Genomic DNA, 13,229 nt, shown 5'->3' with positions numbered 1-13,229 from the left:
GTGTTTGCTGAACAGAAAAAGCAGCAGTGTACTCATTCCAAACTATTATCGCTTTCCTGAGATACAGACAGTATCTTTTAGTTAAGCTAAAGAGTTGACAACCCAAGTCAAATCTATTTTTACTTAGATCTGGTCCTACAGGAAAACTAATGGCTCACAATTGAACTCGTGCACTATAAATTGCAGCCAAGTTGAATTTTCCTACAGTTTGCCTGGAATTTCCCCAAGCCAACAGTCTTAAAGAAATTAATGATAAAATCTAGAAGTGTTACTGACACCTATAACAGAGATGAAAACGGCTTGTTACTTGTAGATATTTTAGCAGAGATTTAACTAGAAATCCCATAAAGACTAGAAGGTGGAGTTGAAAAAGAGGTACAGAGTTGCTGGAGAGAGGTTAAGAATTCCTCGGGTTCCAGGATACACTGACAAGAAATATCAATGGCTGCAGACAACAACTCTGTCTGGGAAGTGGGCCTGCATCCTCACAAAAACCGTCCTCTCTAGTGTCTCTCTGTCTGGGAATGAACAAGACTGCATGTTTGCCAGTTCCACCCAAAAAGGAGACTGGACTGGATTACAGGATTTCCTAGAGGCATCAATGGACAATCGCACTTAACACCTTCCAAGCATTTAGTATTTCTAGAGATGAATGCATTTACAATAGCATGCACTATTTCAGAAGTGACCTTCCAGTAAGGTAAATCAGTGCATTGCCTAAAAGCATTTAGAAGTTAAAACCATTTATGAGAAAGTATTGACAAAGGTGAAAAATTGTACCTCTCCTAAAGTCAGGCTTTAAGAGTTGTGCTTCCCAGTAAGTCCTAAGACAGAACACTGCAGAAGCATGTTCAGTTAAGTAGTTAAAGTTGCCATAACAATTATGAAGGATATCCTTGAGATATTTTGAGCCAAAATGATTATCAGCATAACACTGAGTTAGCCAACGTAGGTCCGAATTCAAGTAAAATTAAATGGCCACAAGGCAAAGAATAACAAAGAAAAGCATCCCAATATCCACAGGACTCACAGCCCAAAGCAAGTGACTTATTAGTTCAAATCATAATTCAAGTTTCTGCAATTTTATTACATTGTTGCCTATAAAAATCTAAAGCTTCTGAGTTTTAAGTTCACAAACTAGTAGAAACTCCAACTTGAAAAAGGTAGAAATGCCACTAATGGACTGAAATCAGGTAACTTAAGTGTTGGGTGCAATGACCTGAGACTCATGTAATTCCTACATCTAGCGCTTGTCATACAGCAAAAAGCCTCAGAAGATTTCCATCTGCCCTGCAAAAATACTCTGTGACACTCATCTAATTCTGTCTTAATCTTACCATCTACAGTAGTCAGGCTGTGACTCTGCTCAAAGCAGATTGCTCTCCTCCTGACCAAGTGACCTAAGCAACCGATCACTGAGTCCTGGCCCTTCTGAGGACAAGGATCTGTGTTTCTCTTAACCAAGGCTTCATCTGCCAAAAATCATAATCCAATGCCCCAATGTAACTGATACAGCACATAAATTTTCTCCCCCAAAATCACCAGAAAAACCATTCTAGTGTAGTTTGCCAAAATAAGTCCCAGATTCAACACATATACGTCAAGATGACTTGTGTACACTCTGTACACAGACTGAACCTAAAACTAGATGTTGTGTTGATCAGCACCCTTTCTGCTCCCTCATGCTTAGTAGAAACACCAGCTGTTACGAACTCTATCCAATTTGCAACATCAAGTAGTACAGAAACTCAGCTACTTCCATCCTTCACATGCGTGCACAGCCTTCTCCCTACCTGAAAGCTTGCTACTTCCCCATTCATCATGTGATTAAATTTCATAATTATTTGAGACCATTTCCTCAAAAAGTAAAAAAAAAAGAGGCAGAAAAAAAGTAACTGATTGTCCTTTCTGAACTTTAAAGACCATTGAATTGCTGTGATTTTGTGTTGCTATTTTACAACACAGAAAATAAACACATCTGTGGATGCAGGTTCACATCATGGTTACAGTTAAATTTCTATGCTGTGTAAAGCAGAAAGTTTCCCATTGCCATAACAACAAAATAGCTTCTTTTAAGCAAAAAGCTGAGCAGGACTGGGTCCTATAGCTTCTAAGACAGAAGTTACCAAGTATTTAGCAGCAAAAAATTATGAAATTTTAAGGTTCCACAATACCTTAAGACATAATAATCAGATATGGATTTGATCAAATGCAGACAAATTCTAAAAACAAATTACTTCATGATGTGAAATGTTCTGGAATAACATTTGACAGCCAACGTGGCTTATAAAATTGCCTTTGACAGGGTTAAACTAATGACTAACGCGTCTTGAGGTGCCGGTCATAGCGTCTGCTCCTACCCAATGTATTTATTTTCCCTTGTTTCTGCTGCTTATTTTCTTCACTTTGGACAATAAAAATCAGCTGAAAAGTTTCATTTTTGCTTTCAGTTGTTTTCACTTTCTAAGTTGCCTAGAAGCAACGAAAAGTTTCTGTTTAGGTTAGAACCAATCTTGGGCGATGCTCGGGGAGGGAGGAATCGGGCGTAAATCTCGCTGAAAGAATAATGCCACTGCCAGCACTCGGCGAGATGATTACCGTGTTTTCGGGAAGATTGCTTTACCTACACACAGAAGCTCAATCCCTTTAGCTGGGAGTTCCGAGGGAACCTTTAAGGCTTAGCAGAACAACAACGACAACAACAACAACAACGAGAAAGAGGTGTTGAACAGCACCACTTCCTTCTCCCCGCCTGTCACAGCCGGCTCAGCTGTTCTGGTCGCGCTCCGCATCTGCTTCTTTCTCCTGCTCCACCATCGCCTCCTCCCGCGGCCGCCCGGCGCTGACAGCGGGCCGATCCCACCGCCCCGGCCGGCACAGGCACCTCCGAGCAGGGACGGAGGCACAAAGTTTCTTTCGCGGGGCTCCGCCGGCAGGACCGGCTCCCCGGTTCTCCCCGGGCAAGCGCAGGCAGCGCCGCTCCTCAGGCACCGCGGGCAGGTATCGGCGCTGCCCCGGTCCCCTCGCACCCCTCCAGCCGCCCCGCCGAGGGGAAAGGGGCGGTTCGCCAGCAGCGCCTACTCACCGCCATGGCCCCGCGGCTCTCCCGGCTAACGGTCCGCGCTCCGCCGCCAGCGGGCAGCGGCGCCGGGGCGGGCAGCGCCGAGGGGGAGGTCCCGATGGCGCAGCCAGGCTAGGGGCGGAGCTTCCCCCACCCCTTTGCCCGCCTACTCGACGTACCTGTGGTCCGGCCGCCGCCACCACTCTGCCGCCGTCCCTTCCTCACCTCCCCGCACCTGTCACGGCCTCCCGCCGCCGCCGCTGCAGCCGCCGCCGCTGCCCCCGCCCCCGCCCCGCCGCCTCAGCGTTGTCCGCCACCTCACCCGGCGGCGCCCGGCCGCCATCTTTGGGGAGGCCTGGGGGGGGCCGCGAGGGGGGAGTTGGCTCCGGCGCGCAGAGCGCCTGCGCGAAAACCTCCCGTGGGGGGGGTGTCTGTGGGAGGGAGGGGCGGTGACAGATCGGAAGGCGGGGCTTGTGGATCGCGAGGCGGGGCCGGAGCGGAGGAGGCGGGGCCGGAGCGGAGGGGGCGGGGCGTGCGGGAGGGCATCAGGGGAGGAGAGGGTCTGGTGCTGAGTCTGGGTCTTGGGCCTGTTTTGTGGTCTGGGTCTGTGGTCTGAGATCTGGGGTCTGGGGTCAGGGCTGCACCTGAGCCTTGCCTGTAGCCCTGGTACTGGGGCATGTGGTCTGGGCTTGCTTGTGTAAGCGCTGCTCAGCAATAAGGAAAACACCTCTATATTAATCAACCCCATGTTCACTACAAATCCAAAACACAGCCCCATACTAGTCACTGTGAAGAAAGTGAACTCTACCCCAGCCAAATCCCGCACATTCCATGCTTTATGCCATACCATTTACATCACACCCAGGTCCCACACTATCCAGCACAACTTTAACCATCCCCCTTCTTCCTGTACTTTGATATAATACACAGACGTCATTCCTTTAGTCAATGGATCACCCTTGTAAAAGATCCATAAAATGGCCACAATGGCCCACAAAATGTCTTTTGAGTTCATTTATTCCATGAGTTTGGGTTCCATCAGTTATGGTGGTCAATCAGGACAGGAGAAGGGGTGTGTTGTGTGGAGTTACTGGGCGCCAAAGTCAGCTCATGTCGAGTCACTGATGCACTGCTTCTTGTAAGCTTCTCTTCCATTGGTTTGGGTGGTTTCTGCTGTGATAATTCCTGTAACATGCAACTCGAACCATGGTGCTGGGGCAGGGGCTTGCCCAGGTTGGGCCCTTGCATTGGCAGTGAAGGGTAGGAAGGGCTACCTCTTTTCTGTACAGCCATTACTGCAATGAAAGTCAAAGGACTGAGATTGAGCAGAGCTCCAGGTGCATGTGCAAGGCTGTGGGCACCTGGGGCATACCCTGCCTGCTGCCCAAGCATGTAGTGTCCAATATCCGAGAGGAAAGGGGAAGAAACACGCCTTTTCCAGGTGCTTGTGCAGGGAGCAACTATCTTCCCTCAACACCTACAATGTTCAGCTGGTGTTCTGAATGCTGATTTGTGATTATCCTTTGCTTAATGTTTGTCCTTTCAGCCATTATGGATTGAAATTATTTTACTACAGTGTTTGACTTAATGACCTTCTGCAGCAGTGGACCAAACAGAATGAGATGTTTTATAAAGTGATTTTGTTAATTTGCCTTGAAGTTCTCTGTTATTAAGTTAATAAGTTGTTATTTCTCTTGCATTTCAGCAGTGTTCATACCATTTTTATAGCTTCACAGCAGGCAGATAGGTAGCTCCTATCAACAAAGCGTGCATTAAACGATGTTTTACCATCTCCTGGTTGCTCACTATAGGCCCCCTTTCCAAAATTCATAATTTCAGTGGTGAATAGCATCCTAGACTATGGTATCTCAGATCTGAAAAACTAGAGAGACATGGGCCTGATCAATATTTGGATGAGCTACCTCGTTAGATACTGCGGAAAATGCTGCTGGTGATTCATTCAGTGGCATTCGTCTGTCTATGAGTCAGGCTGAACAAATGCCACTGCACAGCATTTGTGGGTTGTACCATCCAAGGGCATAAACTGGAGATTTTTGCCAATTGCAGCTGTTAGGAGATCACTGATTTTTGTACCTTGTTCCAGTTTCAGTATGGGTTTCTGGAATTAGCCAGCAGTTTTGGTGGAATACAGCAGAGGGTTTCCACGGTTGCTTATATCAGGCACCACTCATTGGTGGTTGGGCCAAGAACAGCAGTGGCAGCAGCAGCCATGGGTACCGTTGTAGGCAGCCACAGATCCTGGCTTTGTGTCAGACTGTACAGTTTTGAACTGATGCATGCCGCAATGATTGTATGTGCCCCACTGCCCTCGGAGAGAGTGTCCTTCATGTCTTCTTCTGGCTTCTCAGGGGTGCTGCCCCCTCACATTCCTTGCATGTGAAATGAAGAAATCTGTGATGTTTTGGATATATGTGCAGACATACAGCTGTGACAGGGAATAGATGAGAGTGCTTAGGGCCCTTCTCCCCATCCAAACACTGCTCCTGGTGGTGCGTAAGTTTGCATTGCATGGCACAGTCCTTCATCTGCTTCCTTCATTTTAGAATCATAGATGTATAAGTAAGTGCGTATAAAATTCCATTTTCTGCTGGAGAACCAATTAAAATCACCTGGAAATCATTCTGCATAATATTAAAAGTGAGTGGAAGGCATTGGGGAACCAATATAGCGACCTCTGTGTCTCTTTTTAGGGGTTTGTAAATAAATGGATTTTTCTAAGCCAAAACTAAGATAGATTAGATTATTTACAGGTGTGAATTGCCTATACAATTCTCAGGCACTTCTCAACAACTGACCCAATGCTCTTCCTTTCATCTGTTGTAGAACTTCCCAGAAGGACTCATGGAGACAGATTTTTTTTACAGATACGCATCCAAGTGCTTATGATGAACATTTATGAAATTGGTACTGTAGCTAAATACAGTAGAGGAGAGATGGGGAGACAAGTACAAAAATGTATTGCAGAGTACCCTCTTAAGATATAGTCGTGATTGTACAGCAATGCCCCCCTTCTTTGGCCCTCATTTTTTCAGTCAAACAAAGTTACTGTCTCCAGACTACTGTGAAAAATTGGTGTTATAACAGTCATTACTTCAAGTTTGCATTAAGTTGTATTTACTCAGCAAAATATGTAGCAGTCTGGTGCTGGGATTAGAACTCAGAAGCTCATGCTAGTTTTAAAATGCACATCACTTGATCCAATTCTCCAATTCTCTCCATCCTTGCAAGATGCTCCATCCCTGGAAACATTCAAGGCCAGGTTGGATGCCCCTCTGAGCAGCCTGATCAAGATGAAGATGTCCCTGCTCATTGCAGGGGGATGGACTAGATGAGCTTTAAAGGTCCCTTTGAAACTAAACTATTTTATGAACCATTCTACAATGAAATGAGGAAAACCTCCAGTTCTAAAGTGAAAATAATGTGGCTTAAGTTGGAGAGTTCAGCAAGTTTCTTACACGTGCATCTACCTCCATGGCGAATGACCTGTTTTTACACTTCAGCTGAGTTTGTAATTACGTGTAGCACCTCTGCCAGAAGGGAGAACAGTGACCTCTCTTGGTAGTGGCAGCTCTGCTGCTGTCACATGGGACCTCCTGTAAGGGCAGTGGTTGCCAAATGCAGATCAGCAGATCTGCAGTCATACTTTATAGTGTTTTATGTACCACCAAACAAACAGGTTTGTCATCCAAACTTCATTTGAAAACACTGCTGGGAACATTTACCGTGGTCTCACACACCGGAAGGAGAGCAGTTTGGACTGTGGACTGTAAAAGCCATGAGATCAGTAGCACTGCTGTCTTCTACCAGACAAGTACCATCAGTATAATATACAGCAAGTAAAGAAAGAAAGACAAGTGTCCACTTTCTTAAACAAGTAACTAATGTATAAACATAACTCCCCTAAAATAAACAAGCTATAAGATGATAGCAGCTTTATAAAGTGAATGAGGTTTAATTTTGATGTGTTGGTAAAAAAATTGCAGAAAACTTTATTATCACAAAACTGAGTTACTGATTTCTTTATGTTATCTCAGGCATACAATGTCTTCACCTGAGCTGCATAACACTCATTGTATTTGTCCAGATTTCTTTCAAAGAGGCTGCCAATCAGTATAAATTATTTGCTGGTTTCTGAGTTGTATGAAAGGTTTTGAACTGTAAAAATCCCACCTTAATATCAGAATGATGTATCAAAATGACAGTTCGATGAGAACTGTTTAATACTAGACATGATTCATTTCAATGGTAAAATACATGCTAGTAGGGAAAAAGGAATCTGAGATTTAGTTAATATTATCAGCTGTGTTTTCTAAATTTGGTGAATTAGTAGAACTCAGAACACATTGAGTAGTGGCATATAATACAATTTTTGTCATGTCTATAACTGGGTTTTGACACTTGTTATAGAATAAATATTGTATGATATATTTTACCATGTTTTTCTCAAAATTCTGATGAACACCTTAAAAGTACACAAATCCACAACTCATTGTCTTCTTTACCTGCTTTTCAGGATATGGATGATGAAGTCAATCATTCTATGACAGGATTAAACTGTCTGAAATTTTAGAATGATGGCATGAAAATGAATGGGAGGATTAAATGGATAAAAATACTAATCCCATCAGAGGCCACAAAATTCAACCATTCAGCTCCTGCATTACAAAAGTAACTCTAATACAGAATTGGGAATTTGAGGGAAATCGCAGTTTGTTAAATTCAGAGGTTAGCTGAAATCTGCCATTTCCCTCTTACTCCTTTATTTTGTTTTCTGGGAGAAATTTCACTGATTTCAAGGGGATTGCTTTCAGAACTGGACATTGATTAACATAAACAGGTATGGCATTGTGAGCTTAAGATGTTCAGGAGTAAAATCAGACCAAACTCTAAAAGAAAAATTAAGTAGTAAAAAATTTTAAATTTTAAATTTAGTGCAATCTAGACTTCAAAAACATTCACTGGAGCCCAGCTGACAAAGCAGCCTAATTGTGTGGCATTTGTTTTTCTGATATGTCTATTTGCTATGAGGAAAAGAAAAATAGAGTCAGAGATTACATGAACAAAAAGGAAATACATGGTTTAGAGCCCAAATTATTTATCTTACTTTGTTAAAATGGAAAAAATATATGGCACAAACCTACTTGTTATAATGTTACTTTTCAAACTCATGTCAAAAAACTAAAATACAAACAGTGAAAAATGCCTAGCAGTTATATTCACCTTGGCATTGTTGCAACTGATCATTTTGTACCTTGCAAATCTTTATTTGTTGAAATCAGCCGCTGGTTGAACTGTGATTTTCCCATCATGAATTAAAGCTATGCTCTCATATTATTTACAGCCTTGAAGTGATATTTAAAACAGGGGTTGTAGACAAAACAGTATTTATTAGCCTCATTACTTTCAGAAAACATTGATGTTTGTTTTGGCTTTGTGAGCAGAGATATTTCTGAAATGTCTTTAGTGATCTCCTAGTTAACAGTTGGTTTGTGATAGATAAAGCTGAATAATCAGCCAGCGCTGGCTGTAATCAAAATATTTACCAGAAGCATACTTTGAATTTGTGCTTCTACTTGCAGTTGGTTTGAAATACTTTTGTAGCATTCCTTTTCAAACCATGGTGAAAAGTTAGACATTAAAAGATCCATTGTATGGAAACAGAAAGGCTTAGAAGATTCAGGTGCTGAATATAAGCGGATAGGTTACCGATCCACATTTATTTAGGACCTTTTTCCTTCTTGAATATTCAGGAATTTCATGCCCAGGTTTAGATTTTTCCAGGAGATTTGCTCTCTGGATAAATAGTAGCTTTCATCTGATGAATCACTGAGAGTCAAATATGAATTTTCTGGAAGATCACCTTTCTTTCGGTGAAACCTGGCAGCGTTTAGTATGGACTGACTCTGCTTAGGACTTTTTGACCTAATTGAGGTCCTAATTGAGCAGCAGAGAAACTACCTGTCCCATTTGAGCAGCTATGCCCCTATTTTGAGGAGTTTTGAGAAGCACAAGATTTCCATTATCTCATCCTGAAATGCTGAGTTTAGGGTTTCTGCTGTGACTCTTTTTGTCCTTTGAAATACCAGACTCATGTTGTGCTTGGAAACAAAGAAGTTGAAAAAAGGTTTCATCAACCTCTTCACATAAGAGTGTATTTCAAGCTTGTTCAATAAAGGACCTCGAAGTCCAAATCCTTGTCCACCAAGATAACAGCCTGAGTTCAATGTGCTCAGGGAATACTAATTAATCTCTTCATTCAGGTTTTCCTACTTTTGTGTGTGGTTTTTTTTTGTTTTGTTTTGTGTGGTTGTTTTTTGTTTGGTTTTGTCTTTGTTTGTTTGTTTGTTTTGTTTTTGTTTGTTTGGGGTTTTTCGGGAGGTTGGGTTGGTTTTTTGGTTGTTCTTTTTTCTTTCCCCAAGAAGTCTGAATATTTAGCATGTCACCAACATTCTTTGTGGTTTTCCAGAAGAATTTAACTGCTTCATGATGGCTTGGAGAAAGTCGGTTCATCTCATATTTATTTCAAGTATTTTTCTTCCAAATGAAGTATTCAGACGATGTGAAAGCATCATCTGTGTGTTCAGACAAATACTGTTCATACCTAAAAACTCTATGACAGTGGAAATCAAGTGTACTTCACTAGCTTCAGAATAGTGGAGCCATTGAAAAATCTTCAAACCAAGATGAGCACAAAGAACAGTCTTGACTTCTGAAGTTCTGTGCAATAAAAAGCTTAAGTCATGGTTGATGAGGTGTCTCAGAGACGTTAGCAGTGTCAAACAACTGGCAATTGGTTCCTGTGGCAGGAAATAACGAAAGCAACTCAGTGCTATAAGCAGTAGAAGCTGTCCTATCTGTTGTTGGAACTGTAGTTTTCTCCTTTTTAATCACCATGTATTGTAAGTGAATTTGTTTTAGTCCCCAGAGAAACACATCTTGCTTTTGTGTGGTCTGTTCGTTTGGTACGAATGGTACTGGCTAATGTGTGCACAACTTTTGGGCAAACTCAAATATTTAGCCCGTCACTTGGTTAATGCAACTACATTGGTTGAGAAAAGTTTGGAACATGGCAGGATGAAAAAGGGGAATAATGTATGCCACAGAGGACTGTTAAAAACAGAGACACTGCATCTGGCTTAGGAATCTTTGAGACACAAATTGCTACAGGATGGGAAAATTTTGTTAAAAAGTATTACTGTGCAGCTGCTCCTCGTACTGCTGTTGGCCATTGCTGGAGACAGGGTGCCAGGCTTTCAAGAAGAACTGCACTTTGGTCTGACCTGCTATGCCTTTTCATCCACATCTGTGTTTATATTTTGCCTGTGCAAAAGAATTGTAACAAAGAATAGGCTACAAAGAAATTAAATTGCGTTGTGTTAGTCTGTAAGGAGCAGACCTTGGCCCCAGCCAAGATTTTGTCCAGTTCTGTGTGTTGATATAGTTGAGGATGAACACTAATATATGTGAGGCATGAGCAGAACATGTTTGAGCAGAACTTGCTATGGTCTTAGATTGTTGGTAGGAAAAATTGCTTAATGAAGTGAAATCCTTTTGTTTACCTTGAAGCATCTCTCTGTTCTAGCTGATTTTGTTTTAACACTGAAAACTATTTAATTCTGCTTTAATTTTCCCCCAAGTAGGCTGTAATCTTTCCATGCACTACAAGCAGAGACCATAGGTTGTTAAACCTTATATGTGGCTGATCATGGATACTACTGCAGATAACTTCTTTACAAACTAGAAGAGTCCTCGGACTGTGCAAGTGAGCAGCTTCTGTTTATTTGTGCATGTCCCTACAAACAAATAGACAACTGACAAGTGCTTCCTAATAAAGTATTAAGAATAATAAACAAAAATAATATAGATAAATAGTTTGAGCTTCTATTTGATATTTTTTCATTCTAGTATTCTTTGAATCCAAGCAAGGGATATGTTCAGGGATAACTCAAGCAGATTTCTTGTATGCTGACCTTGCAAATGATGGCAGCCTTGCAATTCTTGAAAGGATCTCTCTTTGAAAATAAGAGTCAAACAGCTTGAAATTTTGCTGATGATGTAAAAAGATGAAAATATATTTTTTCTTAATTGTTTTTGGTCTTGCAGGAATCACTCCCCATTTGTTCCAGGGTGGATGAGCACTACTCCAAAGGCCCTGACAAGTGAGAAGAATCTAGGGACATAGACTAGTCAGTATGACCCTCTTGCTTCAGTAGATATCCCTTAAGCTCTGTTTATGCTGGGAAGTTCTACCACTGTCTCATCATGAATTGTGCAAAAAATAGCTGTCTGTGTTTCCAGATCAGATTCTCCCTTGGAAAGATGAAACCCAGAATGTAGTGGAGATCTCTGTGGGCAAAGCAGTGATTTGAAACATTTGTCTGAGAAACAGGCATCAGCTCCACAAGAAACAGCAATTACCTTGTACTCATTTTCTTCATGAGTGTTTTTTCTTACTATGGTCAGTACTTCTGTATTCTGACCATTTATTAAAATATAAGCATTTAAAAATATAGGAACTTCATCATTGTTATAATGCCTCTTAAGTAACTCTCTCCCCCTTCTTCATCTATCATCTTTGAAGTCTGTCTGTTCTTCATACCAGTAAATGAATTGAATGAAGCATGGATTTTACACTTAAAATTTCAAGTAGTGTTTTGGGTTTTCATCTTGCTGAGGGTATTAAGGCGTGGTCCTTACTACAGGAACATTTACTCTAGAGAAAGCAATTTGTTTCAGGCAAAATTTGAGATGTCTGGGGAAATATTAATTTTGGGTTTCCTGGTAAAAGGCACGTGATTATGTGAGTTTTAACCATTCTAGATTCCAGTCACAGTGTGGCTTGTCATTGAAGACTTGATTAACTCTTTGTCCTTTTTTCACCCAGGATATTGGGTCTTCACTCACAGTCACAGATCCTTCTAATTTTGTATTATTTTTTGTTCCTGTGGTTTAGCACTAATCTTATTTTCAGTGTGGTGCAGCCCATTTCATTTTTTTTTCTATTCTAGGTTTCTGACTTCCCTCTGATTTTAAGTGAAAATGGGTAGAGGAGAAGTCTGCCCAAATTATCTGGTGTCAGACACAAGAGTCTCTTCCAATCTTCCTTTCCACTGGCACTTACTGACTGAAGATATAGAATGATGCAATATATAAATTTTTTTTGTTGCATTCCATATATCTGTAGGGGTTGAGCTCCTCCGGGACTTTCACTAGTTCAACTCTTCAACTTAAGATTATTGTCTTTAATTTAGTTCTGCTGCTGGCCAGTGTTCATTAACTGCTACAACCCAAGGTGCCTGAAGAAAATTCTCTTTATCTGGTGACACAGTTCCAACAGCTTTTGCCCCAACAGAACATGCACTTTTACAGAGCTCCTCCCCTGGATGTTTTTTGTGTGCCTGGACTGAGAGCCCACTGAAAGGTAAAACTGACTGCTATAGGGAGAACAGTTTGGCTGCAAGACAAGGAAAGCAGTCTAGACTGGTCTGTTTCAGCATACAGGATAAGATTATTTTGCCTATCTAAAGTTCTGTTCCAATCGTTTAGTGCTTATTTATATTTTTGGTGATGATCCCTTATTTCTTCAAGGATTTTTATGAGAAGCAATCAGACTCCTCTAGCTTCACAACCTCCTACAAATCATACTTTGAGATTTTAGGTCCTGTGCTCAGGGCTGCAAGCCTCACTGAAGTAATTTGCTTTCAGTGGACGAAGAATTTCCATGTTCCTGATAAAGAATTTTAATGTGCAATAGCTGAAGGATTTATGTTTATTCTAGTATTACGTGCTTTAACATTTCATACTGCAGGGGCATTTGATGCAAGTTGTGTGATGAAAAGATGTGGGACTATGTTGAGAATACTAAAGGCTAATGTGGACCATTTTAAGATATACTACGTTGTTGCAGAATCAATCAGTGCCTCTCTTGGGATAGATTTGTGCATACCATAGGAGTAACCCCAAAATATCTGCAAGACTAAACTTGTGGACGGTTGCACTGAGAACCTGTCATACAGTCTTGCACACATCTCTTAGACCACTTTTTTGCTTCTCCAGGCACATTTTTATTGCTTGTAGACAGTCTGCCAAGGAGTCTTATGTTTGAGGAAATTGAGACTATGTCCAGAAGCATTTTAGAAAACCTCAT

General features: G+C 41.6%; 1 protein-coding gene across 5 annotated transcripts in view; it reads right to left on the bottom strand.

Annotated features, from left to right (window-relative positions):
* FNDC3A (fibronectin type III domain containing 3A) overlaps positions 1-3,433 on the bottom strand; it is a 118,978-nt gene extending 115,545 nt beyond the window's left edge. Inside the window, exon 1 of one of the 5 annotated variants that reach the window (XM_064647266.1) lies at positions 3,241-3,433. The gene's annotated coding sequence lies outside the window, so the exon portion shown is untranslated. Of the gene's footprint in view, positions 1-3,085; positions 3,174-3,240 lie in introns of those variants that run through there. The other 4 variants (XM_064647268.1, XM_064647267.1, XM_064647269.1 and 1 more) reach the window with 4 other exon arrangements.
* Positions 3,434-13,229: the final 9,796 nt, after the last annotated feature.

The sequence above is a fragment of the Pseudopipra pipra genome, chromosome 2, assembly GCF_036250125.1.
Source record: "Pseudopipra pipra isolate bDixPip1 chromosome 2, bDixPip1.hap1, whole genome shotgun sequence".
Classification (NCBI taxonomy): Eukaryota; Metazoa; Chordata; class Aves; order Passeriformes; family Pipridae; genus Pseudopipra; species Pseudopipra pipra.
The sequence above is the reverse complement of the archived record's forward strand: the minus strand, read 5'-3'. Positions and strand labels throughout refer to the sequence as shown.